Source organism: Gymnogyps californianus, unplaced genomic scaffold (genome assembly GCF_018139145.2).
Source record: "Gymnogyps californianus isolate 813 unplaced genomic scaffold, ASM1813914v2 HiC_scaffold_210, whole genome shotgun sequence".
Taxonomy (NCBI): domain Eukaryota; kingdom Metazoa; phylum Chordata; class Aves; order Accipitriformes; family Cathartidae; genus Gymnogyps; species Gymnogyps californianus.
The window spans coordinates 24,929-38,913 of record NW_026114091.1 but is presented as its reverse complement, the minus strand read 5'-3'; the positions used below and the strand labels follow the sequence as shown (position 1 = coordinate 38,913).

The window sequence follows — 13,985 nt, the reverse complement described above, 5'->3', positions numbered from 1 at the left end:
ACAGCTTTCAGCAGCACACTGCCTGCTAGTTTAGGAGAAGCATAGGCATGCACTTAGCATAAGCAACTGATAGCTTCTAAAAATTTTACAAAAAAAGAAGGCATAAACAATTAGTGCATTTCCTGAAAACTACTGTAGAAAATACCATACGCAAAATACAAAAGCTATTTCTTCTTTAAAAATACAAACATTCGTTATGCTACCTCACTAGACATTTCCTTAATATCAAAACTTGATGTTTTAAACCATCACTTTCTCATTAGACTGTTTGAATTTGAAATGTTCATTTTTAAGACAATACTTATTTGCAGAAGTTCTTGTAGTGACATGCGTTGTGTTGTTAACCACTCTTGGGATCTCATCTCATCATAATAGTCTTGCACTATTAAGAAAAGTCACAAAAAATCTCAGCTACTCTCAGGCAGTCTCAAATTTCAGAGAGTATAGAGCAAAAAGATAAGTAGATGTACCAAACCAGCTCAGAACAAGCTGGAAAACCAGCTACAAATCTGTACTGATTATTTTTAAAAATGTTACAATCTTGTGATTTTTGACTCATTTTTAATAATATGGTATACTTTAGTCACTGCTCATTCAATAACTAATTTGCAAACATGTAAACTGCACGTTACAGAGGATAAAGATAAAAAGTTTGAAGAAAGCTATTTAGTCCATTATCATCTTTTGCTGCCTTCTATATAATTAAAAGGTTCAATTTTAGGGTAGATTATATTTAAAAGAGTTTTAGGAAACTTCTGAAATTCTTTATATAGGTCACAAACAAAAGCAAGATATCGGCAGCAATCAATCCCTTATGACTGCAGTTTGTTTTCTGCAGCAATTCAGCTGCATTTACTAACATAATCCCTTGCCATCAATTGGTACATTTTCCCTTGCAAACAAGCCTCATGGGTCTTATGGGAAATGACAATTTGTTCCTGACCAGTCCATAACAACAATTAGGTGTATGGGAAAAATTAATGGAGATTCTGAACAAGCAAAGTTTAAAGAGTGCATCCTCTTGTCAATGCTATGACATGACATACAATTAAGGAAGTCTTAGTACTATATGTAACACTTGAATGATGCAGACTCTGATACTCAGACTAAGACCAAACCCACATTTTTCACTCATGTCATTAAAACTGCACTGCTACCTGGCAGGCAAACTAAACAAATCCAAGACCAAACATGGGCAACAACTGCAAAAACATAATTTAAAGAGCTCCTTTTAATGCTAATAGTCTATTAGATGTGTGGGTGAGCACACTTTTGACTAGAAGAACAAAAAAAGAGGAGGGAAGATAGGGAAATGGCTTCAAAGGTACATCCTCCTTTCTTTATAGGGATGATAAAATGAGTTATGTAACAAATTCTGACTTTACATCCCAGACCTAGATTTTATTGCCTTTGAGTAAAAGCAATGTTGGCAACTTCCCATTCAAGAATGAAAGGCATAGCATTAATAACACTTACCAGCAAAAGGGGAGTGCTTAGCTTTCAACGTTGTGTCAAATGCTACCCGTGCTTACAGTTAGGACCAGACCAAGCTAAGCTGATCACTGACACTATATTTTTCCAAATTCTGTTGTTTACGTTTCCTATTAGAGACCAAAATATTCCTTTCACTCTTAAGCATCTTTCAGTAGTGTTTGTATTCTACCAAGATACATAGATAACTGAAAGAATTAAAAAAAAAATCTACTTTGCTAAATAGATCACTAAAAACTCTCAATATCCAAAATAAGGACTTCCAAAACACTGTAATGCTGACATTATACAAAGTGACAAAAGCACAGTAAGCAAGCTGATTATGATTATTTCCAGAGATATATAGGTATGAGAAGGGGAAGAGGTACAATTTTAGCCACTTTTGTCTCAGAAAAAAAAATGGTGAAGATGTGTATCTCAAAATGTAGCACCTAAGACAGTGGTGCCCACATCCTTTCCACAATGGCCTAAAGAAAATTTATGCTGCTGCTCCTGACCATGTTCACTAGGCACTATTTTGGGGACCAAGTGCACATCTAATAAAACCAGCTACATCTACTGTACTGTACTAGAAGAGAACTCTTGAAGCTGTAGGATCACAGACAAGCAATTAAGATAGTAGACAAACTGGAACATGACTAAACTAGACCAGGAATTTGTGACATTTGTGAATGCGCTCATCCTTAGGACTCCAGGTTGCTGTCACCTCTCATGTCTCACACCCTAGCTCAGACATGATTCTCCCCACCAAACTTCAAGTCCTTTTGTGTTTTTCAAAAACCCCTCACTGTTCTAGCTATTGTGTGTCTATGCATACTTCCTCAGGTGTTGAGCATGGAGACACCATTACTCGATAAGTGTATCCTATTTGCCTAAATCTTGTTGCTGGACCCTACTGTTATTCCTTAAAAGGTCCTTTAAAAAAATGGCCCATAGTTAGTAAAAAAAGATTCACTTTATTTTATGAAGTACCAAGAGCTTTTAATAAATGAATGAAAATGCACAGGGATAGATATGAGTGGCAAGCAGGCAGTAAGAGTACAAATGTGGAAAATAATACAGATGCGTATATCAGTCAGACACAAAAAGTGCTAACACTGAGTGGTCAGACTCAGGTAGCAAATGCAGATAACTAGGTAGTATTAGTTTATGCAAAAACCCAAGTAAAACCAGGAAATTACAGCTAAGTGAAAAGGTGCTGCAACACACTAATCAGGAAAGAAGCAGTTATTGTTCTTTTTAAAAAAAAATTTTTTTTTTTTTAATATGAACTTCTAAAGACTAACACAATGTGTAGCTGGACTGAAGGACTATATGCATACATGATTGAGCTGGTTTTGGCTGGGATAGAGTTAATTTTCTTCATAGTAGCTAGTATGGGGCTATGTTTTGGATTTGTGCTGGAAACAGTGTTGATAACACAGGGATGTTTTAGTTATTGCTGAGCAGTGCTTACACAGAGTCAAGGCCTTTTCTGCTTCTCACACCACCCCACCAGCAAGGAGGCTGGGGGTGCACAAAAAGTTGGGAGGGGACACAGCTGGGACAGCTGACCCCAACTGACCAAAGGGATATTCCATACCATATGACATCATGCTCAGCAATAAACTAGGGGGAGATTGGTGGGGGCTGCTGCTCGAGGACTGGCTGGACTGACTGGCTGTTGGTGGTGAGCAATTGTTTTCATTTGTATCACTTGTCTTTCTTGGGTTTTATTTTTCTCTCTCTTTTTTTTTTTTTTCTTTCCCCTCTTTTCCTTACTACTACAACTATTATTATTATTTCTTTTCTGTTTGATTGATTTTTTTAATTATTAAACTGTTCTTATCTCAACCCATGAGTTTTCTCACTTTTACCCTTCCGATTCTCTCCCCATCCCACCGGGGCAGGGGGGGAGTGAGCGGTTGTGTGGTGCTTAGTTGCCGGCTGGGGTTAAACCATGACAATGATAAAATGCGAAGGTACTGTTGCTACTGAAGACATGTATTGCATTAACTCTGGATGATTTTGCCTACACAAGAACTATAGTTTGGCTAATAAACTGTCACTTTATAACCTGCTTAGTTCAACTAATTAGCCTGAGAACCACTGTGAACTACAACTGCACTGCAGCGATTCCATCTATCTGCTCTAAATCCTTCACTCATGACAGTCAAAGGAGCTATATTTGAAATAGGATTATTTTTTGTTTGCCATACTGGTTTTAACTGAATAATGATAGAAGCTTTAGCTTCACCTAAAAAGCAGAAAGTCATGAGTCCACATATGTACAGTTGTAACACGACCACTAACTAGAAAAGTATCTAAAACAATGAAATAATACTATACAGTTTAGAGGGAGAATAAAAGGTCACTTCTTAATATTTTCCCCAACATTTTTCCATAAAGCAACTCTGAGGGAAGAAGAAATACACATTATCTTCATTTTTCCCCCAATACTTTTGTCTATTCCTCCCTTTCCTCTCTAAAATAACTTGATGCTCTCTGGGACAGCTCTAGCTATAGGCTAGAGGAAGCAACTGACAAAAAGAGCAAAATCCTCAGGAAGTGCTAGATGCAGCGCAGATGCCCGTTTTCCCTATAGCAGAATCCTGAAAACCTGAGCTTGCTACTGGTACCACCCCTGACCATTGTACAGGAGCAAGCTGAGCGTGGAACCCCACTTTGAAGCAGGAAGAGCCGCACGCTTGGCCTTCCCGAGTGAGCCCGTCTCACTGCCATCCTCAGGAGACAAAATTCTGTTGTCTCTGCAGCTGAGAAATCTTGAACTGGCATTGGATATCCGAAGGAATATCTAATCAGGAATCTGGTTAGAGAGTACCCAACAGGAAAAATTACTTAGCTTTTCTTAAGTTGTTTATATGAATCAAATATTTTGTTTAAATACCGTATTGTTTAAAACATTTTTGCTTAAACTCTGCAAATTGACTTGCACAAGAACCTACTTTTGAAAAATTTTATTTTTAACAGAAGTTTCAGATATGAGATGCAGCAAGCACAAGTAATATTATCTCTATGAAACAGCAAAACCAGAGTGACTCACATTATTCACTAGTAGAAGGAACAATCACTTGACAGAACAATTTCACACATTCTGTCAGAAGGTATGTTTGGCCTGGCAGTCTATCAGTTGTATAGTAAAATTTTCGTAGCTTTTTCATAAATATGCCCACTAAAGAGAGGCTTTTATTTGAGAAGAAGCTTTCTTAAATTATTTGAGTATCTGAAAGATAAAGCTGTCATTTGCAGAAGGTTTTATTGTGTTAAGGACTGCCAGAAATAATTGGTTCTTGCAGCAGGAAATTTGGAGCAGCTGAAGGTAGTTCAAAATAACACAATTATTTAAAGCAAGTTCTTTTTCCTTCCTCTCTTTAAAAGAAACTTCACAGGAAGACAGACATGTAGTTCTGCACTTAAATTTTAGATAACACCTCTTTAAGAACCTTTTGAATATACTCATAAGTAATATAACATTGTTACATTTACTGAAAAAAATAAAAGCTTTCTCATAAAGCAGCTGCTTGGTTCACCTTTGGCTAGATATTTGTCCTGATGATCTGGGACAAAAAAAGGAAAGCTTCTGTGCACATTAAAAGCAATGAAACCTCTTTAAGTTATACATGTAAGAGTTCCCTGATTTTTTTTGGTAGTGACTACATATTCTACAGCTTTACAAATACTAACGTAGCTTTAGGATTTGTAAGCAACATCTAAATTACCATTAGAAATACTTAAGACTTTTCAGGAATCCAGCAGACTAAATGTAAATTCATGCAATATTGTCTTCCTGACTTTCAAAGCAGACAAGAATAATCTGAAGGTAAGTATGGACTGAACTCTGACCTAAAACGTGTTATACATGAATTCTAGTAGTGAAAATTTAAGTCAGTGTAACATTATTCAGCATCTTCATTAAAAACTTTCCTTTTGTGTGTTTATCCACCAATGACAATGGCTAGAGAAAGGACAATAGTATAAACTGCTGCTATAAGAACTCTACAGTGCAAAAACTGTTTTCACAGTCTTTCGCAGGAACATCCACTTAATGTCATAAAGGGAAAAACAGGGTGAAAGTTCAAGATCTACCCTCAACATGAAAGAAGACTGAACAAACATTGTCCCTGAAAGGGACACCAAAATACTAACAAGCCAACTAAAGCAACTACTTAATCACAGATGAGAAAGCAGCTAGTTCAATATTAACATGAGAACAGGCAATAAAATACGCAGTGCTGTTTCCTCACTTTACTAAATGACATTTTCCATGAAATAGAAGAAAGTTTACTATATTGCTATGAACCAAATAAAAATTAATATAAGTAGCATGAAATTCTACCCTTTTAAGTTCTTTTGACGAAAAAGAGGCAAAACTACTTATATTTGAATATTTATCTGTAGAATTGTGAAAGACCTTAAAAACCATCTTAAGGGCCTTTGCAGCATTCTTATTTAAGGCATTTTAAATTTGCTCACCTATTCAACGATGGCAAAGTGAAAGCATGCCAAAGCAGAAAGTTTTCTTCTTTCTGGCTGAGTGATGTTATCCATCCGATCAACCCACATTTCAATCATGTTACCAAGAATTTGATCCAACTGCAATGGGAAACAAACGTTCCTCTTCATTTATGAGTATTCAGCATATTAAGAAATCACTTATTTTAATTTTTCTACAATTCAATACATTATTCAATTTGGGAAAGACACATACAGTTACGTATACCGACAGAAGTAGCAGCAACAGGTTTTTTTTTTTTTAAATTTTCTATACAGTGCTTCCAGGCCTGAAGCCCCCTCACCATTAACTGTAAACTAGAAGTTAGAAATTAATTTAATTCATGGACAGATCACAGATTCGACACTGAATTACTCAGTCTTCACATAACAATCTAATACATATAAGCATGTGAATTTACTCTGTTTTACCTTCATTGGTCAGGCAACAACAACAACAGACTTGACTTTACCTGTTTGAAAACTGTATTATACCTGAGGATAAAAAACGTACTAAATTTCACTTAAAGACACAGTAAAACACTTGTAGTCAAAGAACCTCAGTAACCTCATCAGTGAAACAGAGTACACTGAACCGCTAGAAACTGAGAGAGAGTTCTCACAGGAGAATTAGACCATTATCCCTGGTGTAAGACTCATCAAGATGGACAAGGAAAGAAACTTTCACCCTTTAATACCATGCAAACTAAAGGGTTTATATGGCTTATTGTGGGATGTAGCAGGAAGAGAATTTAGAGATTGTATAAAACTTCTATGAGATGTTTAAATGAATTGTGGGAACATGTAAAACTTGTTACGGGATGTTCAGGGAAGGACCAAAGGAGGGTAAAGAGCCCTTTCAAGTTGGACTGGGGAAGAACAAGCATGGAAACAGAAAAGTTCTTTCAGGTCAAAAATGCAAGACTTCCACATGCAATCCTTGAATATCAAGACAAAATTCTTACCTCCTGACCCAATTCACATGCCATCTGGCTCAAAAGTAATGAAAAAAACTTGCATTTGTAGCAGAACTCTACCCATGACCCAGATAAGTAGACATCACCACTGGGTATCTCTGAAACAAAAGTAAACCAAACAAGGGGTTCTAGTTTAATTAAAAAGATACTTAACATATTTGGTGGGTTAACCTTAGCTGGATGCCAGGTGCCCCCAAGCCACTCTATCACTCCCCTCCTCAACTGGACAGGGGAGAAAATGATGAAAGGCTCGTGGGTCGAGATAGGACAGGATATCACTCAGCAATTACAGTCATGGGCAAAACAGACTCAACTCTGGGAAATTAATTTAATTTATTGCCAATCAAAAGTCAGAGTAGGATAATGAAAAATAAAACAAATCTTAAAAACCTTCCCCCACCCCTCCCTTCTTCCCAGGCTCAACTTGACTCCTGATTTCTACCTCCTCCCCCGAGTGGCTCAGGGGATGGGGAATGGGGGTTTGGTCAGTTCATCAACGTTGTCTGCTGCTCCTTCCTCCTCTCACTCTTCCCTGCTCCAGCATGGGGTCCCTCCCACAGGAGACAGTCCTCCACGAACTTCTCCAACATGGGTCCTTCCCACGGGCTGCAGTTCTTCACAAACTGCTCCAGTGTGGGTCCTTTCCACAGGGTGCAGTCCTTCAAACAACTGCTCCAGCAGGCCACAAGTCCTGCAGCAAACCTGCTCAGCATGGGCTCTCTCTCCATGGGGTCACAGGTCTGCCAGGAGCCTGCTCCAGCGCGACTCTCCACGGGGTCACAGATCCTGCCAGGAGCCTGGTCTAGCACGGACTCTCCACGGGGTCACAGCCTCCTTCGGGCACATCCACCTGCTCCAGCATGGGATCTTCCACGGGCTGCAGGTGGATATCTGCCCACCATGGACCTCCATGGGCTGCAGGGGGACAGCCTGCCTCACCATGGTCTTCACCACAGGCTGCAGGGGAATCTCTGCTCTGGCACCTGGAGCACCTCCCCCCCTCCTTCTTCACTGACCTTGGTGTCTGCAGAGTTGTTTCTCTCACATCTTCTCACTCTCTCTTCCGGCTGCAATTGTGCAGCAGTTTTTCCCCTTCTTAAATATGTTATCACAGAGGCACTACCACCATCGCTGATTGGCTCAACTTGGCCAGCGGCGGGTCCATCTTGGAGCCAGCTGGCACTGGCTCTATTGGACGAGGGGAAGCTTCTAGCAGCTCCTCACAGAAGCCACCCTGTATCCCCCCGCTACCAAAATCTTGCCACGCAAAACCCAATACACGTATAGAGCAGAAATACATGGAAAATACTTGCATGCATCCTTTATGTATTTTACTAAATTAGAAATTATAAATTGTAATTTAAAAGCCTCTAAGAACACAAGACTGAGTGAACAGTCATTACCAGAGTTTCTCAATTTTACAATAGGAAAAGTATGGCAATCTCAAAGTCAATTTCCCCCAAACAGCCAAGACAGCTTGCAAAGTGATTTTACTTTACATTTAAAAACCTGCATCTTAAGCAAAAAACAATATAGTACTGTTAAAAAATTACTTCAAAGTTGATTATGGTTCAAAATTACTGTTTACAATTTTAGTAACATTAAAAAGTGCTTAGTATTTCTGAAGTTGTTGTTACTTATTTCTCTGAGAAGCTATAATAACATGTGCCAAAAACTAATTTGCATGTGTCTCAAATTAACTGGATACACTAATAAGCTCATTAGTTTATTATCTTTTTTATTATTTTAATTTTAAAAGAAGCTACAGATTTCTTTTATTAAACTCAGCATCTACCAATATAACAGTAAGTATTTTGTAGAATTGCCTATTTGAAAACAAAATGTCAACATTTACCTGAAAATGTTAACCCAGACTAATACCTTTTTGAATAGGGGGCAATGAATTTATTAGTCTTAAATCAGAAGACATTTTAATAATCCACTCCCAGTTTTGTGTCTTTCCTTCAACTGCAAATTGTTCAACTATCTTTTTTTTGTGTTCTGTACAGCAAAAAGTACATTGCTAAGTAATATACTTGGTTTAATCTTGGAAATATCTTAATAATAATGGGAGCCAAATATTGATATCTGAAAGTCTTCAACTCTGAAAAAAGCAAAGGTTTTGATCAAAAAGTCAAGCATAGAGAATTCCACCCACTGATTCTGCTGATAAAATTATTTTTTCTCCTGCTAGTACTGCAAGGTTCAACATAGTTAAGCATATTGGATTTTACTCCTTTTTATCCAACATGGAAAGTTGTTGAAGGCAAAGAGAGAGAAAGGGAGAACTTAAGACATCTAAGCAAGGAAAAACTTAAAGCATCTTCTATCTCACATAAAGCGTTCTCACATCCTTCAGCTCTTCATATTAGTTATGTCAATCAGAAAAAAGAAAAGAAGGTCAAGTCAATCTTCTCCTTTGTGTTGGTTTTGGCTGGGACAGAGTTAATTTTCTTCATAGTAGCTAGTATGGGGCTATGTTTTGAATTTGTGCTGGAAACAGTGTTGATAATACAGGGATGTTTAGTTATTGCTGAGCAGTGCTTACACAGAGTCAAGGCCTTTTCTGCTTCTCCCATCACCCACCAGCGAGGAGCTGGGGGTGCACAAGAAGTTGGGAGGGGACACAGCCAGGACAGCTGACCCCAACTGACCAAAGGGATATTCCATACCATATGACATCATGCCAGCAATAAAACTAGGGTGGGGGGGCCGCTGCTCGGGACTGGCTGGGCATTGGTCAGTTGTTGGTGAGCAATTGTTTTCATTTGCAGCACTTGTCTGTCTTAGGTTTTATTTCTCTCTCTTTGTTATTTTCCTTTTCATTGCAATTTATTATTATTATATTTCAATTATTAAACTGTTTTTATCTCAACCCACGAGTTTTCTCACTTTTACCCTTCCAATTCTCTCCCCATCCCACTGCGGGGGGAGTGAGCGAGCAGCTGTGTGTGCTTAGTTGCTGGCTGGGGTTAAACCACGACACCCATCCCTTTCAGTTTGTTTTCTCTGGTGCAGGTACACTTAAAAAGGAGTAGTATAGTGTCTTAAAGCACAACAAAAACCCCAACACTTCAAAGGATCTAAGTGTATAGTCATAGGAACTTTTCAGTATTAATAATGAAGGAATAGCAGAATAAAATTGTATTTATTAAAATAAACACTAGATTTGGTGGATTGACCCTAGCTGGATGCAGGTGCCCACCAAAGCCGCTCTATCACTCCCCCTCCTCAGCTGGACAGGGGGAGAAAATAAAACGAAAGGCTCATGGGTTGAGATAAGGACAGGGAGATCACTCACTAATTACCACACGGGCAAAACAGACTCGACTTGGGGAAAAATTAGTTTAATTTATTACTAGTCAAATCAGAGCAGGATAATGAGAAATAAAACCAAATCTTAAAACACCTTCCCCCACCCCTCCCTTCTTCCCAGGCTTAACTTTACTCCCGAATTCTCTACCTCCCCCCCTGAGCAGTGCAGGGGGATGGGGAATGGGGGTTTGGGTCAGTTCATCACACGTTGTTTCTGCCGCTCCTTCCTCTCAGGGGAGGACTCCTCACACTCTTCCCCTGCTCCAGCATGGGGTCCTCCCACGGGAGACGTCCTTCACGAACTTCTCCAATGTGAGTCCTTCCCACGGGCTGCAGTTCTTCATGAACTGCTCCAGCATGGGTCCCATCCACGGGGTGCAGTCCTTCAGGAACAGACTGCTCCAGCATGGGTCCCCGCGGGGTCACAAGTCTGCCAGCAAACTTGCTCCAGCGTGGGCTCCTCTCTCCACGGGGCCACAGGTCCGCAGGTCCTGCCAGGAGCCTGCTCCAGCGCGGGCTTCCCACGGGGTCACAGCCTTCTTCAGGGCACATCCACCTGCTCCGGTGTGGGGTCCTCTACGGGCTGCAGGTGGATATCTGCTCCACCATGGACCTCCATGGGCTGCAGGGGCAGCTGCTTCACCATGGTCTTCACCAGGGGCTGCAGGGAATCTCTCTCTGCTCCGGCGCCTGGAGCACCTCCTCCCCCTCCTTCTTCACTGACCTTGGTGTCTGCAGAGTTCTTTCTCTCACATTTCACTCCGCTCTCTCTGGCTGCAACTGCCACTCCCCTGTAACTTTTTTTCCCTTTCTTAAATGTGTTATCCCAGAGGCGCTACACTGTTGCTGATTGGCTCAGCTTGGCCAGCGGTGGGTCCGTCCTGGAACCCGTAGCATTAACTTTATCAGACATAGGGGAAGCTTCTAGCAGCTTCTCACAGAAGCCACCCCTGTAGCCCCCTGCTACCAAAACTTGCCACAAACCCAATACATTAATAGTTGCTTTAACTCTTGTGCTACTATGTTACTTTTACAGACTTTTAAAATAGCTGTCAAAGACCTATCAGATGCTCTTAAAACTAGAGAAAGTGAGAGCAGTGTCAATATGAGAAAACTGGGCCAGATAACAGAAGTACTTTCCTGTTCAAAAGGAAAAGTAGACAGTAGTTTAAGAGTAACTCTTACCTCCCCATCTATAATCCCCCTGAATACAGATGGCAGAACGGATTGAAACATTTGAGGACCCAAACAGGGTTTACTTTTAGGACATTTTCCACAACCTAAGAACAAAAGCAATTTAGACAATTAGTAAAGTACATTTTTAAATCTTAACTGTAGCTTTAAAACTACATATACTGGTCTATATATAAATTCTGGTAGGATTTACCATTAAATACCAGCAAAACCCAGGATTGCTGAAAGTATATTCTAGTGAAGTACTCTGCAAACCTGATCTGCATAACAAACCTGATGAAAACTGACATGCCAAGTGAAACCCACCTAGCAAGCACCTCCTCATCAGCTTCCTCCTGGCCCTGGCAAAGCTGGCCAGCCCAGGAAAGCAGCTTGATGAGGTGGGTTGACAGGGAGGAGTGCCAGCAGTTTAAGGCTTATTTCCATAGCTTTGTCCTGTCACTTTTTTGAAGAACCATTGATTAGGACCTACCATCTCTTTGCAGGTGATCAAGTAATGTGCTATTCTCAGTACACACACACCCAACCCCACCCCTCATTCCAGTTTTTACATTATTCTCTGCTCTTTTTCTTCCCCTATGAGCTGTTCCCCGAAGTAATTTTTTTTTTCTGTGTTCTTCAGGCTTTCTTCTCCCCAGCTGTTTGGGCCTCTCCTTGAACAAGATGGAGAGGGGAAGAGGCTGTGAGAAAATGGGCTGATACCTAGCCACTCCTATGGGGAGTAAGGATAGAGACACACTCTATGCACAGATGTGTATAAAAAAGAAGATGGGGAAGCAATAAAGGTACTCCCTTAAATGCTCTTCCCAGTCCACCTACTTTCAACTCAGGGGGACTTTCCTCAAGGAACTATTTCTTCTGTGCTCTTGCCAGTCTCCCTGAATCCATGTTTGTAAATCCTGCTGCTTGAAGAAAGAGCTTGTTTTTTTTGTGTGGGTTTTTTTTTTTCTTTTGAACCTTGTTCCTACTAGCTTCATTTAATAGCCCCTATTTCTTGCCTTGAGAGAGATGTTAAGGAGTTGACCCTCCTTCCTGCTCTCAATTTTGTAGACCTTTAACATACTGTTATAGGGGGAGAACATAACTTTTCCCCCACTCATATTTCTGGGAACTGAAAGTTTTGGCTAACCATTTTTCTTGTACAGAATCTTTTCAAACCTTTGATGGTCTCTCAGATAATTAGAAAATCAAGTCACATCAAGCCTCAGCAATCTTGAAATAAATAGTCTATCAGTCCAATTATGTTTTTCAAACCTTATCCATTTATTTACTGTTCTAATGTCTATTTTCAATCCAGCCAAAGCTGCTTGTAAGAAAAATTTCAGAGAACGCTCCCAGGTGTTTATCTTCCCAATATTTATCTTAGGGTTTTTTTGTTTAACAAGTCAGCATAGTGATGCCTGACAAAACATTTTCTTTTTTATAAAAAACTTACATGGATTATATCTCAGTATCCCTCTGCAGGTAGGCATACTAGGAAGGTGTTCAAAAGTATACTGGACAAACCTTGTGGGTAATGCAAGTCACACTGGGAGCCAAGTGGATAAATGATACTATATTAGCAGCATCATTAATTTAGGGATCAGATTACAAGCTGCTGCATCAAACATTTGCCCAACTATAGACTCTAAAATAGTATTGATAGAAAGAATTGACATTTTAAACTACGGGACTAGAGTCCTTAAGCTCCTCACAGAAGAAACTACAAATGGAGAGGACTATCAACTTCTGTTGCTTTCCTTTCCTGGGATTCTGCAAGCAGTTGTGCAACCAAAGAGTAGGTGGGCTCTAATTTTGCCTCCATTACATGTATATGACTGAATCAAGTCCAAGATTTTATAAGCAACACAGAGTTCCAAGTACAGCCACTGGAAACATAAAAAGTAATACGCTCAGTTACTACTCAACTATCTTTCAGTGCATACCCAATTTTATTTCCTCCTGAAATTCTTCAAAAGGCACATTTAAAGTATCATGTTTAATATTTTAAAAGCTTATGGAATTACATAACATCTGTTTCATAATACCATTTGAAGTTTGTGCGAAAATAGTTTTTTAAAACTACTTTAAAAGCTTCTAGCAACTCTATTTAAGCAGTTGTTGCCATAACACACATTCATGACAAAAGCAAAGATTAGTTGAACACTGTCATGGTACAAATAAGCATATGCTACACAAAGGAATGTGATAAAGAGCACATATATCCAACATTCAATAAAGATTGGAAAAGCTTGGCTCTAGACCTATTAAGTTCTAACAGTCATACAGAAATGCAGCAAAACCCAAAAATGAATCTTGATCCTTTAGTGCTTATTAATCATAAAACACCTAAACAGTTTTTATAATAAACACATGTATGCAGACTCATTACTTAACCCTTATCTTGCAGTTATTCAAATGTGCAGTTACAAAAATTGAACCATATGATTATTTTTCTTATTGTATTGAATACTGAAAAGGAAAATTAATATAAAAAATAGTAGATATAATAATGTTGTTTGTATGAGCAAAGGAATC

General features: G+C 39.3%; 1 pseudogene; it reads right to left on the bottom strand.

The window, feature by feature from the left end:
• The window catches only part of LOC127028136 (importin-11-like), a 50,715-nt pseudogene that overhangs the window by 16,504 nt on the left and 20,226 nt on the right, over positions 1-13,985 (bottom strand).